Source organism: Dermacentor variabilis, chromosome 6, assembly GCF_050947875.1.
Source record: "Dermacentor variabilis isolate Ectoservices chromosome 6, ASM5094787v1, whole genome shotgun sequence".
In the NCBI taxonomy this organism is placed as follows: domain Eukaryota; kingdom Metazoa; phylum Arthropoda; class Arachnida; order Ixodida; family Ixodidae; genus Dermacentor; species Dermacentor variabilis.
In genome coordinates this window covers 143,956,853-143,981,766 of record NC_134573.1, presented here as the reverse complement: position 1 = coordinate 143,981,766, position 24,914 = coordinate 143,956,853, and the positions used below count along the sequence as shown (strand labels likewise).

General features: G+C 47.2%; 1 protein-coding gene across 1 annotated transcript in view; it reads left to right on the top strand.

Annotated features, from left to right (window-relative positions):
* The first annotated feature begins 1,420 nt into the window (after positions 1-1,420).
* LOC142585380 (uncharacterized) overlaps positions 1,421-24,914 on the top strand; it is a 229,933-nt gene continuing 206,439 nt past the window's right edge. The window contains exon 1 of the mRNA XM_075696102.1: positions 1,421-1,441. The gene's annotated coding sequence lies outside the window, so the exon portion shown is untranslated. The remainder of the gene's footprint in view (positions 1,442-24,914) is intronic.

Sequence of the window (24,914 nt, the reverse complement as noted above, 5' to 3'; positions counted from 1 at the left end):
CCCGTCCGGACCCACGCGCGCGCGCGCGTGAGCACGCCTACATATAGATAAAGGGACCCAGCAAACCAACCCTTTTCCTTGCCGCTGCACTTTGTCCGGCTGCATTTCGCTTTGATGAACTTCCCCTCTGTCTCTTTTCTTCAGCCTTTTTTTTCTTCTGACAGAGGGGTAGGGGAGTTACGTTCGTCCCTCATACCCAAATACACGGTCGGGTTGACGTTTCTCTCGGACAAAAACAGAGAGGTGCGCGGCTCCGCCGAGGGACAACGTTCTCCATCAACATTCCGGGTTGGCCGACACGACCAGAGCCGTTTTTTTTTCTTTTTTTTTTTTTTCCTTTTTCTTTTCCTCCTGCTTCGAGCTGGTGCCGCATGCGCGGGCAGTCGTCGAAGGGCGGGGCTATTAAAGCGGCCTCGCGATAAAAACGCCGGGAGGGGGTTGGTTCTCCGCTACTCCTTGCCGGCCCCTTCACGTCTGTTATCTTTCTCTCTCTCTCTCTCTCTCGCTCGTTCTTCATTGCCGCTATCTCACTCCCCGATATCATCGTTCGCTCGCGGGCGCGGGCACTGCTGGCCCTGCGCGGCGACGCCAAACCGGAGCGCATTACGGAGCAACTACGGCGCGACGCGGTGAGGCGGTGCCTGAAGCGCTGCGGCTGGGCTTCTTTATGTGCTCGCGGCGGCCTCAGCAGAAGTGGGGGGGAGAAGAAAATTGAAAGCAAGGAAAGAAAGAGTGACGCGTCCCTGCCGCAGGTGCGGATTCGCGAGGTTCGAGTCACGTGTTCCCAGCGGAGGAGGAGCTTTACACGCCCTTTCGGTGGTCGCGCGGCCCCGTTTTTATATACATCTCTCGCGCGTCTCTCGTCGTCGTCCCTCCCCAAATCGCTCGCCTTCCGCCTCGCTTACACCCTCCCCAGAAGCGCCCTCCTACACAACCCCCAACCCACCCCACTCCACCTGGCCAGACACCGCGGCCACTATTTACTACCACTCTATATTCTCTCGTAATCCAAGCTACACACCCCTCCCTTTTATCGCTTCGCTTCATCCCCAACCCCCTTCGCTGCAGAAGCGCGTTCAACGTTGCCCTCTTCTTCCACCAACCGTTGTTCACCTTTCCCGCTGCCTGTGTGCCGTGCGCCACCGCTTTCGGTCCCTGCGACGTGAGCAAAAAGGCAAGCCAAGTACACTGGGCACGAGTGCCCAACGCGTTGAGGCCCACCCCGAATCCTGCACTACCACCGCTGCAAGCGCAGCAGTATCGCGGAAGCTGCTGCCTATAATCTTCTGGCCTGCGCCACGGAAGCGGATTTGCACGAGGAAACCGCCTTGCGCCTATGCGACAGGCGAGCCCTGCCTACATCGTGGTCACGTTTGATATAGGCCTCATCTCGCTGCCCGCCCTCGCCCCTCGGCAATCTCAATGCCGCGCCCCTTCTAAGGTGAGTTGTCATCCGGCGTGCGTGAACAGTGCGCATCCAGCGTGCTTCTGCGGTGTGACGTGTTGACAGTGATGAGCCCGAGAACCGTCGTCGATCCGTTGGCGATTGAATCCGCGGCAAGATGAGCAAATTCATCGGGTGCTATCGAGGGCCAACAATCGCGAACTCCCGCAGTACTCGGTCAAACCAACGCGCCGCACATTTATCGCGCTCGAGCGAGCGTCCTTCCGTAATCATTCTCTCACTCTCTCTGTCCTTTCTCTCTCCCACCCCTCCTTCTCACCTCTCACCCTCTGCGATGTCTGCACACACGCGAATCCTTTGTTCGAGTTCAACGGAAAGGGAAGCGAACACTCAGCGCGTTGGCTAATCGCCGCCTTCTCTGCCCCCCTTTGCCCTCTTGAGCAATATGCGGGGCAATGAGTTCTCGGTAATCTTTCCAGCCTACGCGTATATAGTGTACGTCCTTTGTCTTCCGTCGTTTTACAGCTTGTCGTGAGATGGCTACCGCATTGAAAGAATGCGCTGATTACTTTGCCGGTAGGTGTTTCAAGATAAATTTCATTCGTTCCGCTTCGCCTTCTCGGATGGTTCTGTTTTGGCGCCGTGTGATTGTCGCCGTTTACCGGCGACGTGCGACATTCGCAAGGGCGACATTCGGCAGCGTTGTCAAAGCTTTCCGACGACGTGCGACATTAGTAAAGGGCGGACGTTCGGAAGTATTTTGCATATAAACAGCATTTGTCTGCACGCCCTGACTTTATCCTCTGCACGAGTTGCGAGATGCGTTCCCCTCTCTTGTTTCAGGAGGTTGAACCGGCTAGACATGGCTAATCGAAAACTCGTTTAAGCGTTTCAGAGGAACATAAACACGGCAGCGACTGCTGCAAAGAACAAATGACTACATATTGTTACGAGAACATCGCAAAAAGGGAACGAGCCTCCCCATATGTTTACGCGACCATACCTTCAATTTGCTCTCGTCTATTTTACTTCTTTTCCACTTGAGTTCGCACCCGCGTGGTCCTGCGTTCGAATCCGACCGCTACCACCAGGACGCTACAGTGACGTCACTATACCCGAGGCTAACGAGGCTATATTTCGGACCGAAACTTAACGATATACTATAATCTCTCAGCTTTACTTCGTCCTTCCCTTCGTTTTTTTTTTTTTTCTTCTTTAGCTGCCGTTTATCCTGCTTCTGGACTGGACGCGAAAGAAAGGTTTGACCCGTATAACATTAAAGAGAAATATATATGGATGGATCTGCGGATCGCTTCTCTTTGAAACGGAGTGATACCCCATGCACACCAAGCACGTAATCTTCATTTTTGTGCTATGCTTACCGTTGCCCCTAAAAACTGTAACACTTGGAGTAGAACTATTGGCTTTTAAAATTTTTGAAACCTTGGCTCCTTGCCCTTAAGCCACTAATACGCCAGCTGTCTCTTTCTCTTCGTCACTGGATGTTTATTAGCCCTTCCGCTATCACTTTTTAAAACCCAAAGCCTCAGACACGGTAACCACGTGCTCAACTGTACATCTGAATGCATACTGTAAACATGCCAACGAAATGTGTTTTATATATATTGACTTCGCTATTTCCACACGGCAAGTGCCAATTCCTCATCGGCGAATCTTGTGTATGGGAATAACACCGTTTTCTCGGGCACCATGATCTGCCTTTGAACAGCATGTCTACGGTGCGCTGCCCTCTGAATTGCCGTCAGAAGATCCCCCTCTCGATTTAGTTGTTCGCTGTTTGACATAGTTCCGTCGCTGGACTCCTTTTCCGGCGCGCCCGTCCACGTTGTTTCCGCATCTCTAGCTTTACGGTAAACAAATTTTCCTTGTCGCCGTCCTTGCCGTTAACTGGTCCGTTTCTTGGTTGTACTTGTTGACTGAGAGTCGGCGATTCCTTTTTTTTTTTTTCCCCATTAGCTGTCTAAATATCCTAGACAACTTTGTCCGCGACACCTAACAGGCGCTTTATGACGTGTAGACATTTGGAAGCAAATGAATCATGCATGATATTGTCTTCAGGTTACTATGCCAAAAAAATTTTTTAAAGAGAATGGGCTTCGGTACATGCCTCTGTCTTTCGTCTAAGGTACTGATCCGAACAAGTCGGAATTGCGAATCCAATTATAAGGGAGCTTCCACCTACCTTATAATTATGCTTTTCTTTTCGTCTGTTTGATTTGATGTCTCTTGTACGCATAAAACCATGTATGTATATCTGTGTGCATGTGTGGGAACAAAGTTAGTTGGAAGAAAATGCACTGTTTACCTTTTATAAGTTTCTTCTTTTCGTTCTCGTGCGTTCTGCATGGTCTGCGCTGAAAGGTACCATGGGGTCTTTCTTTCTTTCTCTATTTATTTATTTATTTATTTATTTATTTGTTTATTTATTTTCTTTGGCAGCCATATTTAGCGTACGACCGCGTTCTCATACTTTATTGTATAGCAACAATTGTGACTATTTGGCAGAACGAAACCGCGAAGTGTCAGGTTAGCGATGGGAATAATTGTTTGGAGCGGGCAAATATAGTTTAAATCATAATTGAAAGGCTTCTCTTAACATAGACGCGTCCTATCCTGCGCGTGCTATTACTTTAGTACTAAGCACTCGTGCTCTAGAGAAACCATGCTTACACACGTTTCGCTTTCTCAATTAATGCTTTCAGTACCATTTCATACGACGCTGATGGCAATTTGTCGTCATTGCCGTATGATTAGTAAGCAGGATAAACATAGTAAAACATTGATATTCTCTTAGCGAAAATTCATTTGCAAAGCCTTAAAAGTATATAAACGTCTTAATAGGAGCGTCTTTAATATGTGCAGAATTATGACTGTGGAATTATGTCCTTGCACTTCCTACCAGCAAACGTGCATGCACTTCCTGCATATAGCTCGTCCGAACGTCTACGGATGAAAGGAGACCGGCTGATATTGCCTGGTTGACGGTTTTTATGTCTAAACAGGGCATAGAGTCTATATCCCCAAAAGGACAAGTCTACACGAAGGCAAAGCGGTTTCCAACAAGTGTTTAGACGAGCCGCGACTGTCTGAACCTATTGTTACGATTCCATATGTACTATGCGTCATTATGAATCAATCATTATGACGACAAGCTGTTTTTGTAACGTTCAAAGTGCATACATGAGGATCATTCTCATGAGCATGATAACCGATACTAACATAAGCTATGTCGTACAGAGAGTCATAGAATTGAAAGTATGATGTCAATAATATTTAGTTCATGGTTATTTCGCGCAGTGAGAATTACCTTTAAAATGCGATAATTCAGGATCGGTAAAACGCGGCGGCTACGACCAGCTAGGAGGGAGCCGGTGCATTATTTCGCTATCGTGCGAACGAAATGAGCGAAAACAATTACCCCTATAGTTAAACGCACGGCTCAATAAACGACTTGAGAATCAGAATCGGAAAATGTTATTACTACATACGAAGTTATTACTTACTATTACTATTATTATTACTATTAATTCATAACGCATTTAACATGAATCCTGCTACTTACATTAGTTTTAATCGTTCTAGAGAAACACGTCACAAGCATGACTTTACGATTAATGAATACTCTTGTGCTAACAACACATATTACTTTTCCTTCTTCCGTCGAGCCATAAGAGAATGGAACGGCCTAGATAAATCTATAACTGCGCAGGATTCCTTGAACAAGTTCGCTGAGCTCGCAGCCTCGTCAGTCTTGTCAACAATCCAGACCTGATGATCATGTTCAGACTGTATTGATTTTGTGTTGTTGCCCACTCGGTGTGTAACTGGTGTATTACTGTACTGTACTGTATACCGTTTGTATTGTTGCCCGCTTGATGTGTAACTGGCGTATTACTGTAGTGTACTGTATACTGTATTCCTGTATCTTGCTGATAAATCCATTCGTGTAACAGTCCCAGTGGGACTAACAGTATGTTAAATAAAAAAAAAAATTACAACACGTAATATACAGGAGGAGGTCCCGGAGCCTGAGACTGAATTGGGACGTCCTGTACATGAGATATACGAAAAGGAAAGTAAACTTAGTTAACGCAGCGAATGTAATAAATACAACTATAAAACAAAATAGACAAAGGCAGCAATTATAGAAACAGTAAAACACGAATTAAATCAATTAAGCAACGTACGGAAACATGAACAAATTGAACAGAAAATGGGCTTGTTTAAACAGTTTCATGCGTGATTAATAAGCATGATATAAACTTCAGTATTAACCAATGAAAATGCAAACGCATGCATTATGCGGCATATACAAATTGGATTGGATTGGAGCGAACTTTGTGCCTGCAGTTGGGCGCTCACGCGCCCCGACGAGAGCCTACGTCATCTACGAGGTCGCCGTTAAAGACAAATTATGTAAGGCTCGGTTGCTTCAAAAGAATTTTTTTGAATTATATAACAAATGAATGAAGTGTCATTACTTTTGAAACAAACGGTAGCGAGTTCCATAATAAAAAAGCGCTGAAATGAACAAACTGCTTGCCTAGTTGGTTCGAACTCTAGGTGAGATGAGATTTTTCATAAGAGCAAATCTAGTGCTGTTAGCGATGTCTAGGAAAGAAGACGGAATGAAAGAAAAGGGGAATCGATTGTTTATATGTTTATATAACCAGATACCTAGATTATATTTAACTATATCGGATACTGTAAGGATATTAATTGGCTTGTAATAATTGTTAGGCGTTCAAGGTCATCGTCTAATTTTTTTTCCTGTATTGCCACTTGTTTACCGTACTTTACAGTTGTGGGTGAGAGTTACGAATTTTTTTCTTTCTCTTTCCATCTGGTTTCATGAACGTCTCGTATGTTCGTGTTGGCGTCGCTCTCTCTCTCTCTCTCTCTCTCTCTCTCTCTCTCTCTCTCTCTCTCTCTCTCTCTCTCTCTCTCTCTCTCTCTCTCTCTCTCCAGTTCGTATGCTCTGTATTTCTGTAACCTGCACGGAACACATATACTATAACTCGCCCTCCGCCCGTGGGAGGTGTCAGCCTCTGAGCATCCCCCCTCCCCATTTCTCTGGAATATCATATCTCAACGACGAATTCTACAGCTTCGTAAGCACACAGCAGTGAATCATGATGAGGTTCATGTCACGGTTTTTGACGTTTCGTTAGTGTCGGGTAGCCTAGCTATTCCACACAGGCGGAGTAACGAATTCGCTGTAACTGAAGTCTGTCTCGGAAAACAGGGGGGAAAAAGACGAAAAAAATAAACACGTGGCGCTCCAGTAAAAGATATTTGCAGCTGGCTTAAACCAATCAGGAGTGAAATGACCGTCAGAATGCACCTGTCACCGAGCCCCGAGCCTCCCCTGTGTCAAATCGTCGTCTGCTCAACTTCCAGCGCAGCCTTGAGTGGCCGAGCACGTCTCGTTACTTACACTGCAGCGACAGATAGTTTTGAAGCAGAGTTACAGGAAACTATTCGCAATCAGCCATGTCATGTGTAGAGTGCGCCCTTTCTCTTCAAATCTGGCCGACATCCATCCAAGCACCGTTCGGCTCTCCATATACGCCGACGACATTTGTATTTGGACGTCGGGTCTGACACGCGTCTTCAGCTTTGTGCGCGGCTTCAGAAGGCAGCCGCTTTAACATCATATATACGTTCGCGAACAAGTACAGAAAATATGTGAAAAGTGCGCAGTGGTGGCATTTACCAGATAACCAATGTCCTTCTACATGCATGGTGTCCGTCAACGGGTATCTGGTCCCGTACCAGATAAGTCACAGATTTTGGTGACCGGTTATTGAGAAAAACCTCTCCTGGAACCTTCGTGTGAATTCTGTGTCAAAAAAGAAACAAAAAACGTCTGATTGGCAACTTGCCATATATTTAGGTTCTTGGATGAAAGACCTGGGGAGTAGCAATAAGCTATCATCTGGAACTGTACAAGGTCCTTTTGATTGGATTCCTGCCGTACGGCCTACCGGTAATCTCCAACACCTGCAAACATAACTTTAATGCCATCCTAAGTACCCAAGCCCAAGCCCACGGAGCATGCCTTGGACTAGCACGGAGCGCGACAACGACAGAAACTATTGCAATCGCTCGAGATTACGCAATCGAAACGCACATCACCGTTGCAACAACGCGTGTTCACACAAGATATTTTGCCCGGACCCTTACCCACCACCTCGCCAGCTTCCCAGTGGAAAAGCCCCGCACGACATTCAGTGCAACTGTCTTCACGCACCGTGCCTCTCTTACGTCAAGGTACGCACCTCCAGCAAGAGCTTCCGATCCTCCATGGTGTGCGATCCTGCCGCCCTCAATCAAACCTCACAATCCCAGGTCTTGGGAAAAAGACAGCCTTACGGTCACCTGCACCTAAGCAGGTGACAGTAACTTAGTTTACTCCTCTCGTATGAGAAACACAGCGACTGCGCTCACGTCTACAATAATGGCTCCACTGCATCAACTAGGACCGGTTGGCGCTGTGGCTATATCAACAAGGGGGATAACCCAAAGGTTAAAGACTTCCCATGTCACTACGTCTACAGCAGAAGAGCTCGCGGCTATCCTCAGTTCACTTCATATTACCAATCCTGGAAAATGCGCAGTCTTCTGCTATTCAAACTCGGCATTGCAATGTATGCAGTTGTTCCTCCGACATGGAACTTAACTACCCTTTGAAAAGACGCAGCTATATATATATACATGTGTGTGTGTGTGTGTGTGTGTGTGTGTGTGTGTGTGTGTGTGTGTGTGTGTGTGTGTGTGTGTGTGTGTGTGTGTGTGTGTGTGTGTGTGTGTGTGTGTGTGTGTGTGTGTGTGTGTGTGTGTGTGTGTGTGTGTGTGTGTGTGTGTGTGTGTGTGTGTGTGTGTGTGTGTGTGTGTGTGTGTGTGTGTGTGTGTGTGTGTGTGTAATGCTCGAATATCACATGAGGAAGACTGCTGCGTCCCGATTACACTCGCTATAAGAGACTCTGTGAGACAACTTCACATTCTATAACGCACACTCTTGTTATCTGCGTGGAAGACCGGACATACAAGGTGTACAAGACTACAGACTAAGCTCTTGACTGCAACTCGGACCTCTGGCTAGACTCCACCGACGCGAAGCGTCTCATCTGGGTCGGCTGTGGCTAGAAGTTGTCTTCACTAAAACTTATTTGCCACTATAAGCGGAATGGCTGACAGTCGTGCTTTGTGATGTCCGCGGCTGCGAGGAAAACATTGACCTCCTATTGTGTAACTGTCCTCAACTTGAAATACAAAGGCAATCTATGTCCAATACATTGATGCGACTATAAATGATCGGGCACTGAGTGAACATACTACACCGCTGCAACACCGTCACCGCCGATCATCGGCCCAGAAGGCAGTGAAGACACTTTAGTGCTTTCTGAAAACGACTGGCTCACGTAAGCGCCTATGACTGCGTATACGTGAATGTGTCCACGCACGTCCACAGATTCACCGTTCCTGTCTTTCTCACCCATCTTTACATTCCCCTTCTTCGTTCCCCGAGCGGGTATAGCCAATTCCAGACACTTTTCTGATTAAGATCCCTGTCTTCTCTCTTTCTGTCCTCTCTCTCCGTTTTCCTCCAGCCACCGAAGCCAAGAAGCATTTTGCCTGAGCAGGAAGCTTTGCAAGTAGGCTACGTAGGAGAGCCGAGTGTGGACTTTTGCAATCTGCCGTGGAAAGAGAGCGAAGGAAGGGATGTAACCAGAAAAGCACCCGGTTGGCTACCCTACAATGAGGAAAGGGAACCAGTGATACCTAGGCATGCAGATGAACTGAGAGACGAAGTCTCTATATGTGGCGCTGATGAAAGAGAGAGAGAAAACAAAAGGTGAAAGCCACAGAGGTGAATCAGAGAAGCCAACCAATCCGTTTGGCTATTCAGCACAGGGGCATAGGGCAAGGGCGGCAATATGAATAGAAAAGAATACAAGATAAATAAATCTGCCCACACAGTAGTTTTTCAATCGGTTCCTATGTTTTTAGAAGAGCATTAGCGTTTTTAAAGTAGTTCGGGCCAACGTAGGCCGTTCCAAGACCCAATAATTCTGGTTTTCCCTAATGGGACCGTCATTTTTTTTCTCACGCTTTTAGTTTTGTCACGCTGTTCTTTCCCGTCTTTACTTCCCCTTTCCCTTCCCCTAGGGCAGGGTAGCAAACCGGAGGTTTTTACTCTGGTTAACCTCCCTGCCTTTCTCTCATTTGCATCTGTCTCTCTCTCTTGTCGAGCGTGTTAGAAATGGCCACTCAGATACACCAGCTCGACCTGCTCATGACAGCGGCGATTGTGTTGATATGTCCCGATGCCAAGGACAGATGCAGTGGGAAAGCTCCGTGCGCTTGCCCGTGAGCTTACATTGGTCCAATGAAATTCGGCAGACATCACAGAGCAGCGCCTGCGTTCCTTGAATCCCCGTCCAAAGCTCCTCCTTCCACACGGCTTACCGCGACCGGAGGTATATCTCTCCTTTGTCGTCTACGGTTTGGAGTAACCTTTACTATACTCATCGGAATCGCCAGAAGTCAGGAATCTGAACTTTGTGGGAGCAAAGAGGCGATAGCGCAACTTCTGCGTGGTTGTCGTCATTTCAGTCCGCGAAGTCCACAGCGCCATGGAAACGGGAACGTATATATAGGGTTGCTGTATATGTCCCCAGATATACAGTAATTCTAGAGTCAATAGAAAAATCAGCGATAGAGAGAACGAGGGAATACGAGGTGACCGCTTGCTCGGACGTGAACAGCGACACGCAGTGAAAGGCGTTCGCACAAAGAAGTCGCGCTGAAGAAGCACAGAAGTGTCTCCGCTGCCTCTTGGGTTGACGATCCATGAGGATGCTGTTCCAATGTATAGCGTCTTCACGGACAGTGGAGAATTCTCCATTCGTATCAGTGCATGGGAGAGCCACTGCATGTCTTTGCAAGTCGAGTCTGTGAAAGCGGCGTAGTAGGTGGCCTTCCCAGCCACGCTGCCAAGATGACATTCCGAAGAGAAGTCTGCTGTTCTTCCGCAGAATTGCCTTCAGAAGGAGACCTCTCTCCCTTAGATTTGGAAAGAAATTGTGCAGTTCACACCCATTGTGGGAATCAATGCTATATATGTGAAGCATCTTGGAAGTAGCTGGCTATATAATGCATAAAGCATCAGATTATTCATCTGGATGCACATGCGTCGTCAGCCCATAATCGGATAACCAATTGAGTTTTGTTTTCCTTGGAGAGACTTGGAATGAGGCTATACAGGAACCCATACCTAACGCAAGCGGCCTGGTATGAGGCAAATAATAATTGGCATTAAGGAAACGAAGCATTGCAACCGCTTCTGTCCTGGCTACGTAAGATATGAATATTGGACCAATATTTTTAGAGCCTTTTCAGGAGGCATGGACGGTTTTCACGACTTTATAGAGATAGTAAAGAAAGGCCGGGAGGTCAACCAAGACTGATTTCGTTTTACTACCGTACGCAAGAGAATGGGAAAAGTTACGGGAAAAGAAGGTTAAACAGGTAGGATCAGATAAGACACCGCTCATGCAGGCTGTACACGCAGACAAACTGTAATGTTAAGCAGTGCCTCGCAGATGGACACTCAATCCGGGTGATTTCAGAAACCTACATTATATCCACAAGTACGCGACGAGTGCCCTGTTCAAAGGGTAAATACTTAAAATTGAACATGTTTGCCCATGCTGGCACCATGCAACCGAGGATGTTGTGCTGAACATTTCCTGGCTATTCTTTTAGGTTTCTTTTTTTTATAGCAAAACTCACACGAACGTCCTGATAGCGTTATGTTGATGCATTTTTCACTTAAGTTACGGAAACCTATTGCAGAAGAGAAGAAAGAAAACGTTTTTAAGACTTCTCATAAAGCACTCTAAGAACACCATGTTAACTGACGTCTTGAGTAGCGCAGTTTCAGGTCGTCTCCCCAGAGCTTTTGTATCCTCTAGTGTAACACACGACGAATGTGAGAAAAACAATTGTCGGACATCTATGCGGTTTAGTCATCTCACGATAACGGGCTTGCAGACTTGGCATAAAGTATAGATTCCGCCCTTTCATTTTGTTTGCCTACATCGTCGCTAGATTCTATTTTCGAATCTGCCATTTCATTCGCTTAATGTCGCATCGAAGCCACGGTACTGATGTTATTTCAGAGCCAGGAATGCGACTGCTGTCTCCATGTGCTCATATATCACTCTAAAAAATTTTACACCTTTAAGGATGTTGCTTTGACTTATGTCTAATACCCTTAATATTAGGGCTATAAAATTTTACTCCTCACGACAGTGAGCTGTGACTACACGTGTGAGGAAAGAAGACGAGGTTGAAAACTAATATTTCCGACTACCTTGGGCGCACAGAAGTATCAGATACAGGAATTTAGCTATTACCATTTTTACTTGCCCCCAGAAGTCTGCAAAAAAAGAAATTGTTTCTCTCCACCAACGATTCGATCTCGCCCCTTATACGTGATGGTGCTGCTAGCCATAGAACAACGAAGCATCGCTTGTACTCTCCACCAACGATTCGATCTCGCCCCTTATACGTGATGGTGCTACTAGCCATAGAACAACGAAGCACCGCTTGTACATCCTTAAAAGGTGCTGAATTGTTTCGTGTGTTCTGAAGAGAATGCTTTTTTAGAAATCGTGCTGGTGGCCAATGTTTAGATGCAACTTTCAAATCAATGGGACGAGCAGCTTCCTGTGCGCTACTTAGCGCAACCACGTACCTTACTCAACTTTTCTCCAGAACTACAAACAAGTTATTTTGTTCTGAGGATGCGAGAAACAAGATACTTCGATTCTCCACAAAGTATTTTCGTTCTCGGCTTCTGCCTTCTAGTCAACTTAGTTGTGTGTCTATGTGGCGTTCTTCAATGAACCGTTTTGACGCCCGACTCGAAGCACCGGATATGTGCCACTATGTGCACCTCTGTGCTCCTTTCTTCAATCAACCTCTCTGACGCCAGTTTCGGTAACTGAGCATGCGCCAGTAGGTAGGTATGGGGAACCAGCGCTGGAGTTTTCACGGCGCCTGCAGCGCCGCCCTGGCGGTCAGAACGTGCACAATACAGCCTCCCCCGCGGACGAAAATTGCGTTGCGTGCCCTTAAAGTCGAAGGAAAACAAAAGGGCGCCGACGATACTGTTGCGTATACAAGTGCCACAACTAAGTCGGGATGAGGGAGGATGTATCCTTCTGCGTCTTTCCATCTAAACCCTACGAACAAGAACGGAGGCGGCGTTGGATCCAAGCAGTCAGGCGAGCGGAGTAAGCTCCCGTCTTGTCGCCCTGTCAAGCGGTGTCGGGCTGGTTTCTAAATCAAATTTTGAGTGTATCCTTGGTTTATTCGATAGTGAAGACGGTCAGCCATGGCAGATAGTACCAAACAGCAGAAGCTGCTGTCGGTATTTCGTCGGAAACAAAATGAGCAATAGCATGCACCATCCGGCATATGTACCATTTTTCCTTCGCAATGCCACCGCCAAGCCCCTTCCAACGCCACCGCACCAAGTGAACGATACGAAAGGTAAAAATTATCCATTCATTGCCAAGAATTATGTAGGAGGCAAGCTGCCTTGTAATACGAGTTGTATGCGCATAGTGCCGGCGCACGCGCGACTAAGCCACCTATGTGTTTATAAATATGCGCATGCGGATGAGGACTCGGCGCTGAGATGCATCCGGCAAATTAATGTAATTAGTGCTAAATGTAGCCAGAATTGTTACGGATCAAGCAGCCGAGCACTCAAACCTTTGCTTGCGCGAGTCAGCTGATGCGATAAAGCTTTCTTCTCTATTGACTGCTGTGGCGAAGTAACATCAGAATTTTTTATGTCTAGCCAGAGAAATATGGAATATCTTCCGGCCAACTAATACTTCCGAAACCATAGCGCAGCACGACCGGAGCCATAACTGCTAGATTTGCGAGGCAGGCAGCCACGCAAACATGGCATCGATACACGACGCAACCGTTAAAGAAACACACGTGCTCGCCGCGACGCACTGTGAAAAATGTATAAAGCTTAAAAAGCTTCTTTCGTCATTTCTTCACTTGATGGCGCTAGCTTCTTTACAAAAACTCCACTTGAAGCGGCGCGAAAACGGAAACATACGAACTATAATACGGCTGCGTATGCGAGTGTCGTCTGGTTGTGTGGCTGGAATATGCCGCGTTTCGTCGCCAGGGCGGCATGCAACGCACTCTTTTCGACGCGCCGCCTATCCAGCGCTGGTTCCCCATACGCTGGTCTTCCATGACAAAAACAAAAAAAAAAAAGATCCTCGAATCGCGCCATGCGCGTACTTCGAGGCGGCGACGCTAAATGGCAAACCATGTGCAGTGGGAACTATAGTGAGACTTGTAGGTATAACCTACAGCTTCCAGAAGCGCTCAGATTTGAAGTGGACGGAAGCATCAACTGGTCAGCAGTCGTGGCCGATAACAAAATACGTTTAGAGTATTAGTAGAAAAAAAATGCAGGGAAGATATTGGTACGACTGGATCTGTTAATGGCATAGGTAGCGGTACAAGGTAGATACAGAAGTTTTGACGATGAGAAAAAAAAATATTACGGAGATGTACACAAAAATGCTAGAATGAAAAGCATGTATATAGCATACCTGTTTAACTCAAGTACGCTAGGTGGCCATTTGTCACCCCCACCCCGTTTCAAAGGGGACGCCGATAAATCACCGCCAACATATCATCATCACTGGAAACAGGCGAGAGGAGCTCCGATGAGCACACATGTCAATACGTTGGAAATACGGTATACGTTGCTACATTTCTTCAATGCCTTCATTTCTTCAGCGCCCCCAGTGGTTTTTTCGTTGGCAGGCCCCTGCGATAGAAAAATGTCCTTGATTGTTCGAACCAACAGAATACTTCAACTTGTTGTTTTTTTTGTTTTATGGAGCTCACAGAGGACAACAGAAATCACGTGTATAGAAACGCGTGAAGACGAAGCTCCGGTCTGCGGAGCGCATCAGAGGCGCCCTATACTTTCTCCCCACACTCTGGAAGACAACGCCAGCGAGATAGCGGGCGTTATCGCTCTGGTGCGCGCATGCGCACACAGAGCACGCGTCCCCCGTTTTGTACTAGGCCGCTGTACTCCGCGGGTCCACCACCGCCGGCGCCGAAGACGACTGTCGTAACTTTCGGGGTATAGAAAAAAAAAAAAAAAGGCGGCTGCTGCCCCAGAAAGGAGACCGCCGTCACTTTGAAGGCGACCCATTCTCTTGAACTGCAGGTCCTATATAAGCTCTGACACATGCGTGAGCCGACCGAGTTTTTCTTTTCTTTTTCCTATGTTTTTTAAGCTTTTAGAAGAGGCGAAGTCGCGACTGGGACTAGCCGTCCAACTACAAGCAAGGACCTAAAACAAAACGTTCAAAAAGGAGAACGTAGATGTACACGACGATCTGCTAAGTGAGAAAGACCAGCAGCCTCGAGCATGGTGTTGCGGCAACCACGCGTTTTTCTGATACACGCAGGCGGTTGGCGAGATACGGGGCTCTCCGCTAAGAGGCTTGGCGCGTAAACCTCAACTGAGCGTATACGTGTATGCTCAGTGTACGCATGCACACTATGTACGTGCGTGCGTGAGCGCGTGTGCGTGTGTATGTGTGGGCGTGCGTTTGCCCGCGCGTCTGTGCGCTTGTCTTCGCCTGGTGCATGTATGTTCGTCTGTCTGTTCGTGTTGTGTGTGTGTCTTCGTCTGGAACGTCTATGTTCGTCTGTTCGTGTCTGGGTATGTGTCTATTCATTTGCGTCTGTGCGTGGTCGTCTGGTACGTTTATGCTGGTATGTGCGTGTGCGTACGTGTTCGTCTGCATGCGTGAACGCTCGTCGGGGTCTGTGTGTGCGTATATGCGGTCTTTGTGCGTCTGTTCGTTCATGCGTGCGTTCCAGCGAGCCTGGGTGCGTATAGATACGCAGGAGGGGGTCCAACAATCTTCCCTTTACCTCGCGCTAATGTTTTCCAACCAGCAGACGTCCCTTTCCCACATTGTGCTTTGTTTTGACGCAGCTGCCGCTGAATCTTTCGTTATGTGGCTCAGTTTTCGCCACAGGCGGCGTCGATAACGCTAACGGTTCTGCAGCGATCTTAAAAGGCTCGGCTCTCTAAAAAGGCATTTTCTTTCTCTTTCTTGAAGAGTTCCTCGTCGAGGAAAAAGAAGAAGGCAGGTGCTTGGCAGCGCCCCCGGAGGGGTGGCGCGATAAATCAATGAATCAAAACTGCAGCCTTCTCTACACTCGGCCAACCGACCTTCTTATCAGAGACTTCGTATTCTCGTTTCTTGTTTCTGTTCTCCGTTATCTCGGCGATTCGTGCCCCTCTTTCCTCTAATGTTTTGATTATAGGACAGCAGGTAGGCGCAACGATAAGGCCAGCGAGATTCCTTTCTTTTTCTCATTTTCTTTTCTTATTTTTCTTTTCCGTATACGTCTGGAGCACATCCTGGAGACGCGTGCGTCGGTGATATGCGAACGACCTCCTTTTGTTTCATTTTCGCCACCCTTCGCCGCGACGACTTACTCCGCGCATTTCTCAACGCCGTCTCAGTGCAGTTGTCTCTAGTCTTTTTCGCTTTTCCTGACAGAACGCGACTTGTCTGAGATTGCCCCTCTTGTCTGGCCTTACCAAACTTTCCTCTATAGGCATTCTACTACCATTAACGTTAATAAAACGTTCCGCATAGGCAGGAATTCCACAGGAGCTTGATGTTTTGTTGTCGTGCCGTCTATATGAACTACGCTACATCTTCACTGTTGACTACGTTGCGGCGTCATCGTCACAGAGGCTTCATGTGCTCAAGCAGAGTCGTTGGCATACGCTGGGGCAACAGCCCGACGTCGATGCTACGGCTACATACAGCGCTTGTTACAAGTCAGATTCTATACCAGCTACCTCTGATGTCACCCACAGACAGCCAATATACGAGCGCTTAGCTAGAAGCCATACACAGAAGAGGTCTTCCATTGTGCTTGAGAGTCCCTCAGTCGGCGTCGAACAAAAAAAGCGCTCTACGAAGCTGAGTCACCCCCTCTGCGACGTCAGGCTTCCTAGACCCTCGCGACCCAGCTATAACGATGTTTTAGTGAGTCTTCGCCCGGCAAAGCTCTCTTAAGACGTTTAGGTAACAGGCCGCGCTCGCATTTTTATTCAGCACTCAACACGATTCGACTCTTAGGATTACGCTAGTCGAGACAGAGGGGACAGGTAGACCCACCTTGGACCATTCGAAGATATCACATGCAACTTAAGTGTATCCCGACTGTACAGTCAACGAGCTGCATTCCAGCTGCACAAGCCAAGTCACTAGTTCTGGAACACTTGAACACGACTCACCCCAATCACCTCCAAGTATACACAGATGGCTCTGTCAATGTATACGAAGATCGCAGCGCAGCTGCATGTTATATATTTCCTCTCTGAGGTATGCGTGGTCTGGCCATCTGGACTGTATAGCTTCGTCGACAGTTGTGGAAGGCGTGGAAATAGCTGCTGCTCTGCGCAAACTAAAGACGTTGCCTCTACAAAATGTGGTGCTCCTTACGGACTCGAAGGCCGCGGTATACAACGACTCTACAGAGGTCTATCGTCCATTAAGTTCCCGCGCATATCGTAAGCCCACGTGAAAGAACTCGGCAACAAAAGCTTCACAGTAAAGTTTCAGTCGATTCTTTCCCACATTGGCATTGCTGGCAACGAAAGAGCTGATGCTCTTGCATACGCAGCGCTTCATCATCTCCCAAAGTCAAAGGCCCAAAGAGCAATCAAGAAATGTGACATTCGAAATCACTTTGGGTCACTTTGGGTTGCATCACATATGTCATGCGTAACCAAGAGATTTTGTCGAGAGGAAGCCTCATTTCTATATCGAATAAGGACAGGACCTGCTAGTACAGCAGCATGGTTATATAAGAAGGGGCGCGTCGATTCTCCGAACTGTACGACATGCGACGAGACAGGAGACATCGAACGCTTTTTGTGGTCGTGGCCAAAATTCCAAGATGAAAGGGACGCTCTCCTGGAAAAATCTGCAACAAAAGAACCTTGCACATATGTGCCTGCAACACCTTGTGTTTCCTGAAGGACCAGTTATAGCCTGCAAAGAAACTTCACGTCTCCTTATCGCATTTTTAAGAGAGAATGGTCTGACGGACATCACCACCGCCTCTGTGTAGCAGTGCAAGGAAGCCATACAGCGAGGACAGATAGTGTATAATGTTTGTTACAGTAATCCTTTTAACTGTTGTGTTACTCCCGCGAAACAATTAGCAGCTACCCGACGCTGTTCCTTACTGTCTATGGCGTTATGATGCTGTGCAGGAAGTCACTAGTTCAATTACCTGCCTCTGCGATCAATAGTTCGCTGAGGCCGAAATGCAAAAAAAAAAGAAAAAGAAAAAAACCGCTCGCGTACATAAACTAGGTGCACATTAGCGAACCGCAGGTGGTGAAAATTAATCAGGAGTCCTCCTCCACTATGGAGTCTATAGTAGCCGCAGTGTTTCTTTTATTTTTTTTTTGGGGGGGGGGGGGGTAGAGAGAAGCCCAATGAATTCATCTATATACCAAGTGAGAACCTCCTTCAAACTTCCTCAAATGGTTTCTTCTTTCTCACGGCAAGTTTTCCATCGAGCATGGTCTGTCGTCCAGTAGGATTGGACTACAGAGCAAGTAGAACGATGGCTACAAGCATTAATCAATCGGGAACGAACAAACGTAAAATTCCTCCCATGCATGCTGGCGAACATACTCGGGTCAGTATAGAATCAAACGAAATTGGTGCACAGTTTGCTTCAGAACGTGGAGTCGCGTTGTTTTCAGGTTACACTATTGGCGCCCAGACTTTAAGGAGCTCATACTCCGTGAACCAGCGGAATTTCAAGCCAGCGCATATACTAGTTGCAACCCTTAAATCCAGCGTGCGCGTATAGACCTGCGAAATTTCCAGAATTTCCTCTCTTTTCTTTTTCTCCACAGTTTCCATCGATTCCGCGCGTCGTAATCTTAAGGCATTGACAGTACACATATAAGCTTGTTCACAATGCAACATTGTACAGCTGCTCCTCGCTTTAACCTTTGTTAACAACAACAATAAAAATAATGTCTCACACGGAAGTCATGCACAGTGGCAGTATCGCTAGACACCTTCTAGTATAATCTCTCTTCTGCCGCTTCCAACGACGTGTAACAAGATCCGTCTCGTCTCGCGACAGGCTTAAGCCGAGACCGCAAACGTGCCGCTCCCACGTATAGTGTTATCCGCTTGCTACAGTTGTCGACGCTGCGCCGAATGGCGACCGTCACTTCGCAGCAAACTATACGTGCTATAGTTATACGCTGTAACCGCGCACGTGGTCCCAAGTTGGAAAATCCTGTTCTCGAAAACGACTGATGCCCAACTGGGCTCTCTCACGGTCAAGCCTCCGGCTTGCCGGTATACCTTCTTTGATTCTTCTGTGTTTAGTCTCTGCACATCCTGTTCTCTGGTGGCTGGAGATCCCTGACGTCTGTTTCTCTCACGCGGTTAAACCACCTGTCTTCGCTCTGCCAGCGGCGGCCTCGTTCGCCGCATGCTCTATATGCAAACACATCTTGAGTCGGGATGAGTGCTTATATATATATATATATATATATATATATATATATATATATATATATATATATATATATATATATATATATATATGTGTGTGTGTGTGTGTGTGTGTGTGTGTGTGTGTGTGTGTGTGTGTGTGTGTGTGTGTGTGTGTGTGTGTGTGTGTGTGTGTGTGTGTGTGTGTGTGTGTGTGTGTGTGTGTGTGTGTGTGTGACGAAAGGCAAAGATAGGAGCACACGACACAAACACCGTCTCAAGACTGCGCGCACTTGTCTAACCGCGAAAAATGCCGTAAGGCAAACCGTACGAACGATAAACTCTCCACTGCCTACGTGCACGGACGGTTCCGTGAATATACTGTGAACCTCTCTACCTCTATTCATCCATTATTTTCCAATTTCCCCCCTTACACAGTGCAGGGTAGCCAACCGCCGTTCAGTCACGGTTAACCTCCCTGCCTTTCCTTTATCACCTCTCTCTCTCTCTCTCTCTCTCTCTCTCTCTCTCTCTCTCTCTCTCTCTCTCTCTCTCTCTCTAAAAAACAAAATAGTGGACGAATGCACGCGCTGAAGCCCACTTGTCAAGACGAAGAGGAATTGCATTATACAATCAGCAGTTATCTTCCCACTATATAGGTACGTATAAACGCGTACGCTTGTCCTTTCCTCGTATACAAGATCGTCAGGCTAGCTGATCCAATCCTGTTCGCTTCGCGCGTTATCCAGCCTTTATCTCCCCGCCTGTTCAGCGGATAAGCGAGACGAAGCAGCGGCGCGCACTCCCCTCCTTTCTCACGCACAAGCGCGTGCAAGCGCCGTCGTCCGCGAGACATGCAAATTAAGTCGGAAGGCAACCCGGCACGGTCCTCCTATAAGACGACGCGGTCACCCAGCCTCATTATGGGACCAAGCGTATGTGTACTACGCACTCTTCCCGAGAGTTCGCAATTTTCGCGGCCGCTATACGCGATCTCCACTCAATATCCGCTAGCATTCACGTTCTTGGTTTTCTTTTTTTTTTTTTTTTTTTGTCGGAAGGGGGGGGGGCGTGGCACTGATTGTCCGTCACGTGTGTACAACTTCGTGACGACGCCCTCTCTTCCCATCCTGGTGACTTCCTTGACCACGTCCGTTTCTATCACGTGTCTTCGCATCCGGCTGTTCTATTTTGTTCTCGTAGATGCATTTGTGCCAGCATCGAAGAAGCTGAGGCATCGACGCACTTCCCCTCGGTATGTATGTATATATATATATATATTCCTGAGAAAGATAGAGAGTACTTAGAATTTCTGTGGGACAGCTCTTATTCGGTAGAAGATGTTCGCATTCAAGTGTACAATGAAGCTATATGTCGCCTTACAAAAGTCATTCTAGAAATTAAACTACATTTCTATTAACTTTCTGTTTTCTTCAATGCAATGGTCTGTACAGAGGCAATTGAAAATCCTGCATGATTTTTGCGTTGGTGGAATTGGGCAGCTGTAGTCCTTTCGCCAACAGTTTCGAGAACAGAAGCCTTTTTTTAAGGCAAATGAATAAGTTGTGCTTCTATATAATGACTAGCTGTGAGCACACATACACAAACACACACGCACATCATTTATATATATATATATATATATATATCATTAGGTAGCATGCGAGGGCTTATTAGCCACATGCCCACTCTCCAAAGATCACGTGTTACGTGACGCCATCGGGCACAAAAAGAAGGATGTTCCACATCCGCCCTACTTGGCTCTGAGTGGCGCTGGCTATACACTCCTAGGACTAGATCTCGTAAACATAAATAGCCAAGTGAGTGGATGCTTTGATAGCCGTCTTTGTAGCGCAATCGCTAGTGTAACGCAAACGTGATGCGGAGGTTGTGTGTTCGGCTCCCGCCGGCGACACGTTGGCTTTTTGTCCACGTTGATGTCCGTGTCTTTTTGTTTACCACATTTCATTTTCATCCGCAGCTAATTTCCCTATGCTTTCCTCTGCTTCATTGTCTGTGGGCTTTATATGTGGTCATGATTACGAAAAGCGAGCTCCTTGGTTATATATATATATATATATATATATATATATATATATATATATATATACACACACACACACACGCCAGGTGACTGCGCAGGCAAGAAAACCTGCACGCCATTCAAGACACATGCAGCAGTGAGCAATCCAGCGTTCCTGCGCCGATTCTCAACGGCAACGCCACGTCGCCCGCAATTTTTTTCTCCTTTTTTTTAATATTTCGTTCTTCTGCACTTCCCTCGACCGTTTCTTCCTGCTAAGCTCATCTTCGCTAAGATTATTCTTCGATTGCAGCTCTGCATAGAAGAGCTGCTGTAGCTCTCTCTCTCTCTCTTTCTTTTTTTCATTCTTCTTTTTTTTTTTGGGGGGGGGGGCGGGCTGCATACGTCTTTCATGACTTTTCGTTTACGTTACCGTAGCAGCCCTGCTCCGAATCCCGCGTGGTCGAGGACGACTGCGCCCCTGTACACCTATGCTGCCTCCGCGCCTAGCCCGTCTACGCTGCGGCTGCCTCCTCCAGGCCTTCGCGGTGGCGGCGGCGCGGTGGTCGAGATTACGAGATGCCTTAGCGGACAGCCTATTTGTCACGACGGCTCTCGCATGGGCTCTTCTCTGCGTCCCCCGTAGCTGCGTCGCCGCCGCGAGCTCGCGACGCGAATTCAGTCGAGTGCGAAAACGCGAGCGAACCGGACGGCGACGAAGGCGATCGCCTTATCGACCACGGGTGGCGTCCGATCAGAACGAGTCGCCCCGCCATCAGCAAGTCGGCGGGGAGATAAGTTGCGCCACCAGCCAAAGTTAAAACAAAGAAGGAAAAAGAAAGAAAGAAAGAAAAGAGGTGAATGATAGAGGCTGGAGAAGGTTCTATACGCCTGCGGAGTATATAAGCTGCGGGGCATATATATATATATATATATATATATATGCATACACTCTACACATACACGCTCGCCTGAATCGCTAGAAAAACGAATATTTTCTTATCGCAGCTTCTGAAACTGTTCAAGCGGCTTCGCGTTTCGCATTTTCCTTGTTCCTGTTGTTGTTGTTGTTGTTGTTTACCCTGCTTATAGTGCAGCGTGAAGTCGCTGCGTACATCCGCCTTATATATATACGAACTGCGAACGCCGTGTTCACACGTAGTGCTGTTAACGCAGTTCGTGATTTAAATTAAAAGCCGCAATTTGTGGTTCTCGTTATACTTCTTTACGCAAGGCCCATGCAGTCGGATTCGCGGGAAACGTATGTTTTTGATAAGTCGGAGGTCTTTCTCGACTATGCGCGTATGTACACGTAAATCAAAGTAGAACATTGTGGCAGCTGCGATACACAGCTCTGCGCGCTTATATAGAGCCATCGTCAATATTGAAAAATACATTCTTGAAAACATCCGCGTGTAAGACCAGACCTCTGAAAAAACATTGATTCATGGTGAAGCCAAAGAACTATAGGAAGCTTACCGGCAAGTATGCGGCCTGTATGGAGAGCGACACGGCAACAAAGAACGTCAAGCGAAAAGTCAGAGAGGCTGAGTTAATCTCGCGAATGGCGACAATAGAAAAGAAACCTGCCATGAGTAACTATTCAAGGGGAAAAAACGAAATCGGGAAAGAAACAATTTATGATAACTCAAAGGGAAGCTCATTACTTTTCGAAGCGAGATCGGGATGCCCTAGAACACGCACCTATAATGTGAGATACAACAAGGAAGTAGAAGCGTGTGCGTGCTGCTGCAAAGCTATATAGGGAAACGATGGAGCATGTTTTATTAGAATGTGAAGTTACCTGCCCAGCGGTCGATTCGGGCAACAGGGGCCTCCTTGAAGCCCTTGGGTTCAGCGAGAGCGGGGGGAAAGTATACATGTCCGCAATAGAGATTAGTAAGAGACGATCGGAAGACTGGTGGAAGAAATGTAGGGAAACGACAAAAGACGGAGACGTACAAAAAACAAAGTTCGCAATAGGGGTTCAGAAGCTTTGGTTATGGAAATTCATCGTGGGTTTCTTTTTTCCCCTTCTCTTTTTGTGTTTCCTTTTTTAATATAAGTAGAACATTAGGCAACATAATAAGACTTTGGTGGCGCAACGCACCGCCCCGTTCAAAAGGGCGCGCTGCGCTCATAGCATACATGCATCCATCCATCCGTCCGTCCGCTCCGCTATCAGCTAAACGTATACTAAAACGTGAAAATCGACAACAGCGACGCGGAAGACACGGGTGCTGTTTTTCCATCAGAGTGTTTTAGCTGAGCGCCTCTACAGAGACGCTCAACTAAAGCACTCCAATGGAGAAACTGCGCTCGTACGTGTCTTGGTGTCTCTCTTGCGTATACATCACGTTTAGCATAGCGTATACACACTTTTCAACATGCTTCCAAACCTACTCGCTGGACAACATATGAACGATAGTGTACTAGTAAACTCTGGGAGTGTTAGCCAGCGTCACCACTCGCAGACCTTGGCGGCGGACGTGGAACGTCCTTGTTGCCGAAGGCGTCACGAGAACGTGATCTTTTTGGGTGAAGGCAACTGGTCAATAAACCCACATATGCTACCTGAAGGCATGAATGTTGCCGGATTCGAGACCCTCGTTATGTAATAAACGAGAAGAAAGGAGGGGGGGAAAGGGGGGTAGCACAACCAACAACCCACAACCCACAACCTTCGCGAAATGCGAAGGTTGAGGGTTCGGTTCCCACCTGCGGCAAGTTGTTTTTTCATCCACTTTAATTTCCATTTATTTATTGTTTCTTCAATCCATTTATTAAGCACAAGTAATTTCCCCTATGTTGTCCTTGGTGTCAGTGTTTGTTGGCTTCCCATGATATGACTAATAAAAATCGGGCCCCTCGGTTAACCCCCTGTCTTCTCGTTTATTACATAACGAGGGTCTCGAATCCGGCAACATTGATGCCTTCAGGTAGCATATGTGGGTTTATTGACCAGTTGCCTTCACCCAAAAAGATCACGTTCTCGTGACGCCTTCGGCAACAAGGACGTTCCACGTCCGCCGCCAAGGTCTGCGAGTGGTGACGCTGGCTAACACTCCCAAAGTTTACTAGTACACATAAATACCCAAGAAAGTGGATGGGGAAACAGCGCCGCGGTAGCTCAATTGGTAGAGCATCGCACACGAAATGCGAAGGTTGTGGGTTCGGTTCCTACCTGCGGCAAGTTGTTTTTTCATCCACTTTAATTTCCATTTATTTATTGTTTCTTCAATCCATTTATTAAGCACAAGTAATTTCCCCTATGTTGTCCTTGGTGTCAGTGTTTGTTGGCTTCCCATGATATGACTAATAAAAATCGGGCCGCGCGGTTGACCCCCTTTCTTCTCGTTTGACACCCTTAGGGTGTTATTTACACAACGGACAGCCTCACAGTGGGAGTTATAGACACATTCACACCCTTTTTTCAATTTTAAGGGTGTAAATTATTTTTACAGTGTGCTCTAGAGCGCGCAGACGTCAGCCTGCGATCGCGATCACCCAGGTCAGGATCCCGCAGGATCGCGATCGCAAATGAGCTTGTAGGAACACACGAACCGGATCAAGCTCGATCCGGATTGGCCCCGACCGCGACCAGAAGTGTACGTGGGACACCGGTATAAGAACGTCCGCAAGCACTTCCACAGACACGTATTTGCACTGTCAGTTTATGTATAAGCTCTTAAAACAGCTTACTAGCTTTGGGGTGTACCTTAGTCCCACGACAATGATCGTCTACTATCTCGCGCGCCTTTTCTTGTTTTAACGCTGCGCCTCCGGTACTTAAAGGTGACGATAGCCGTGCAGGTCATAAGCGTGACACATCATT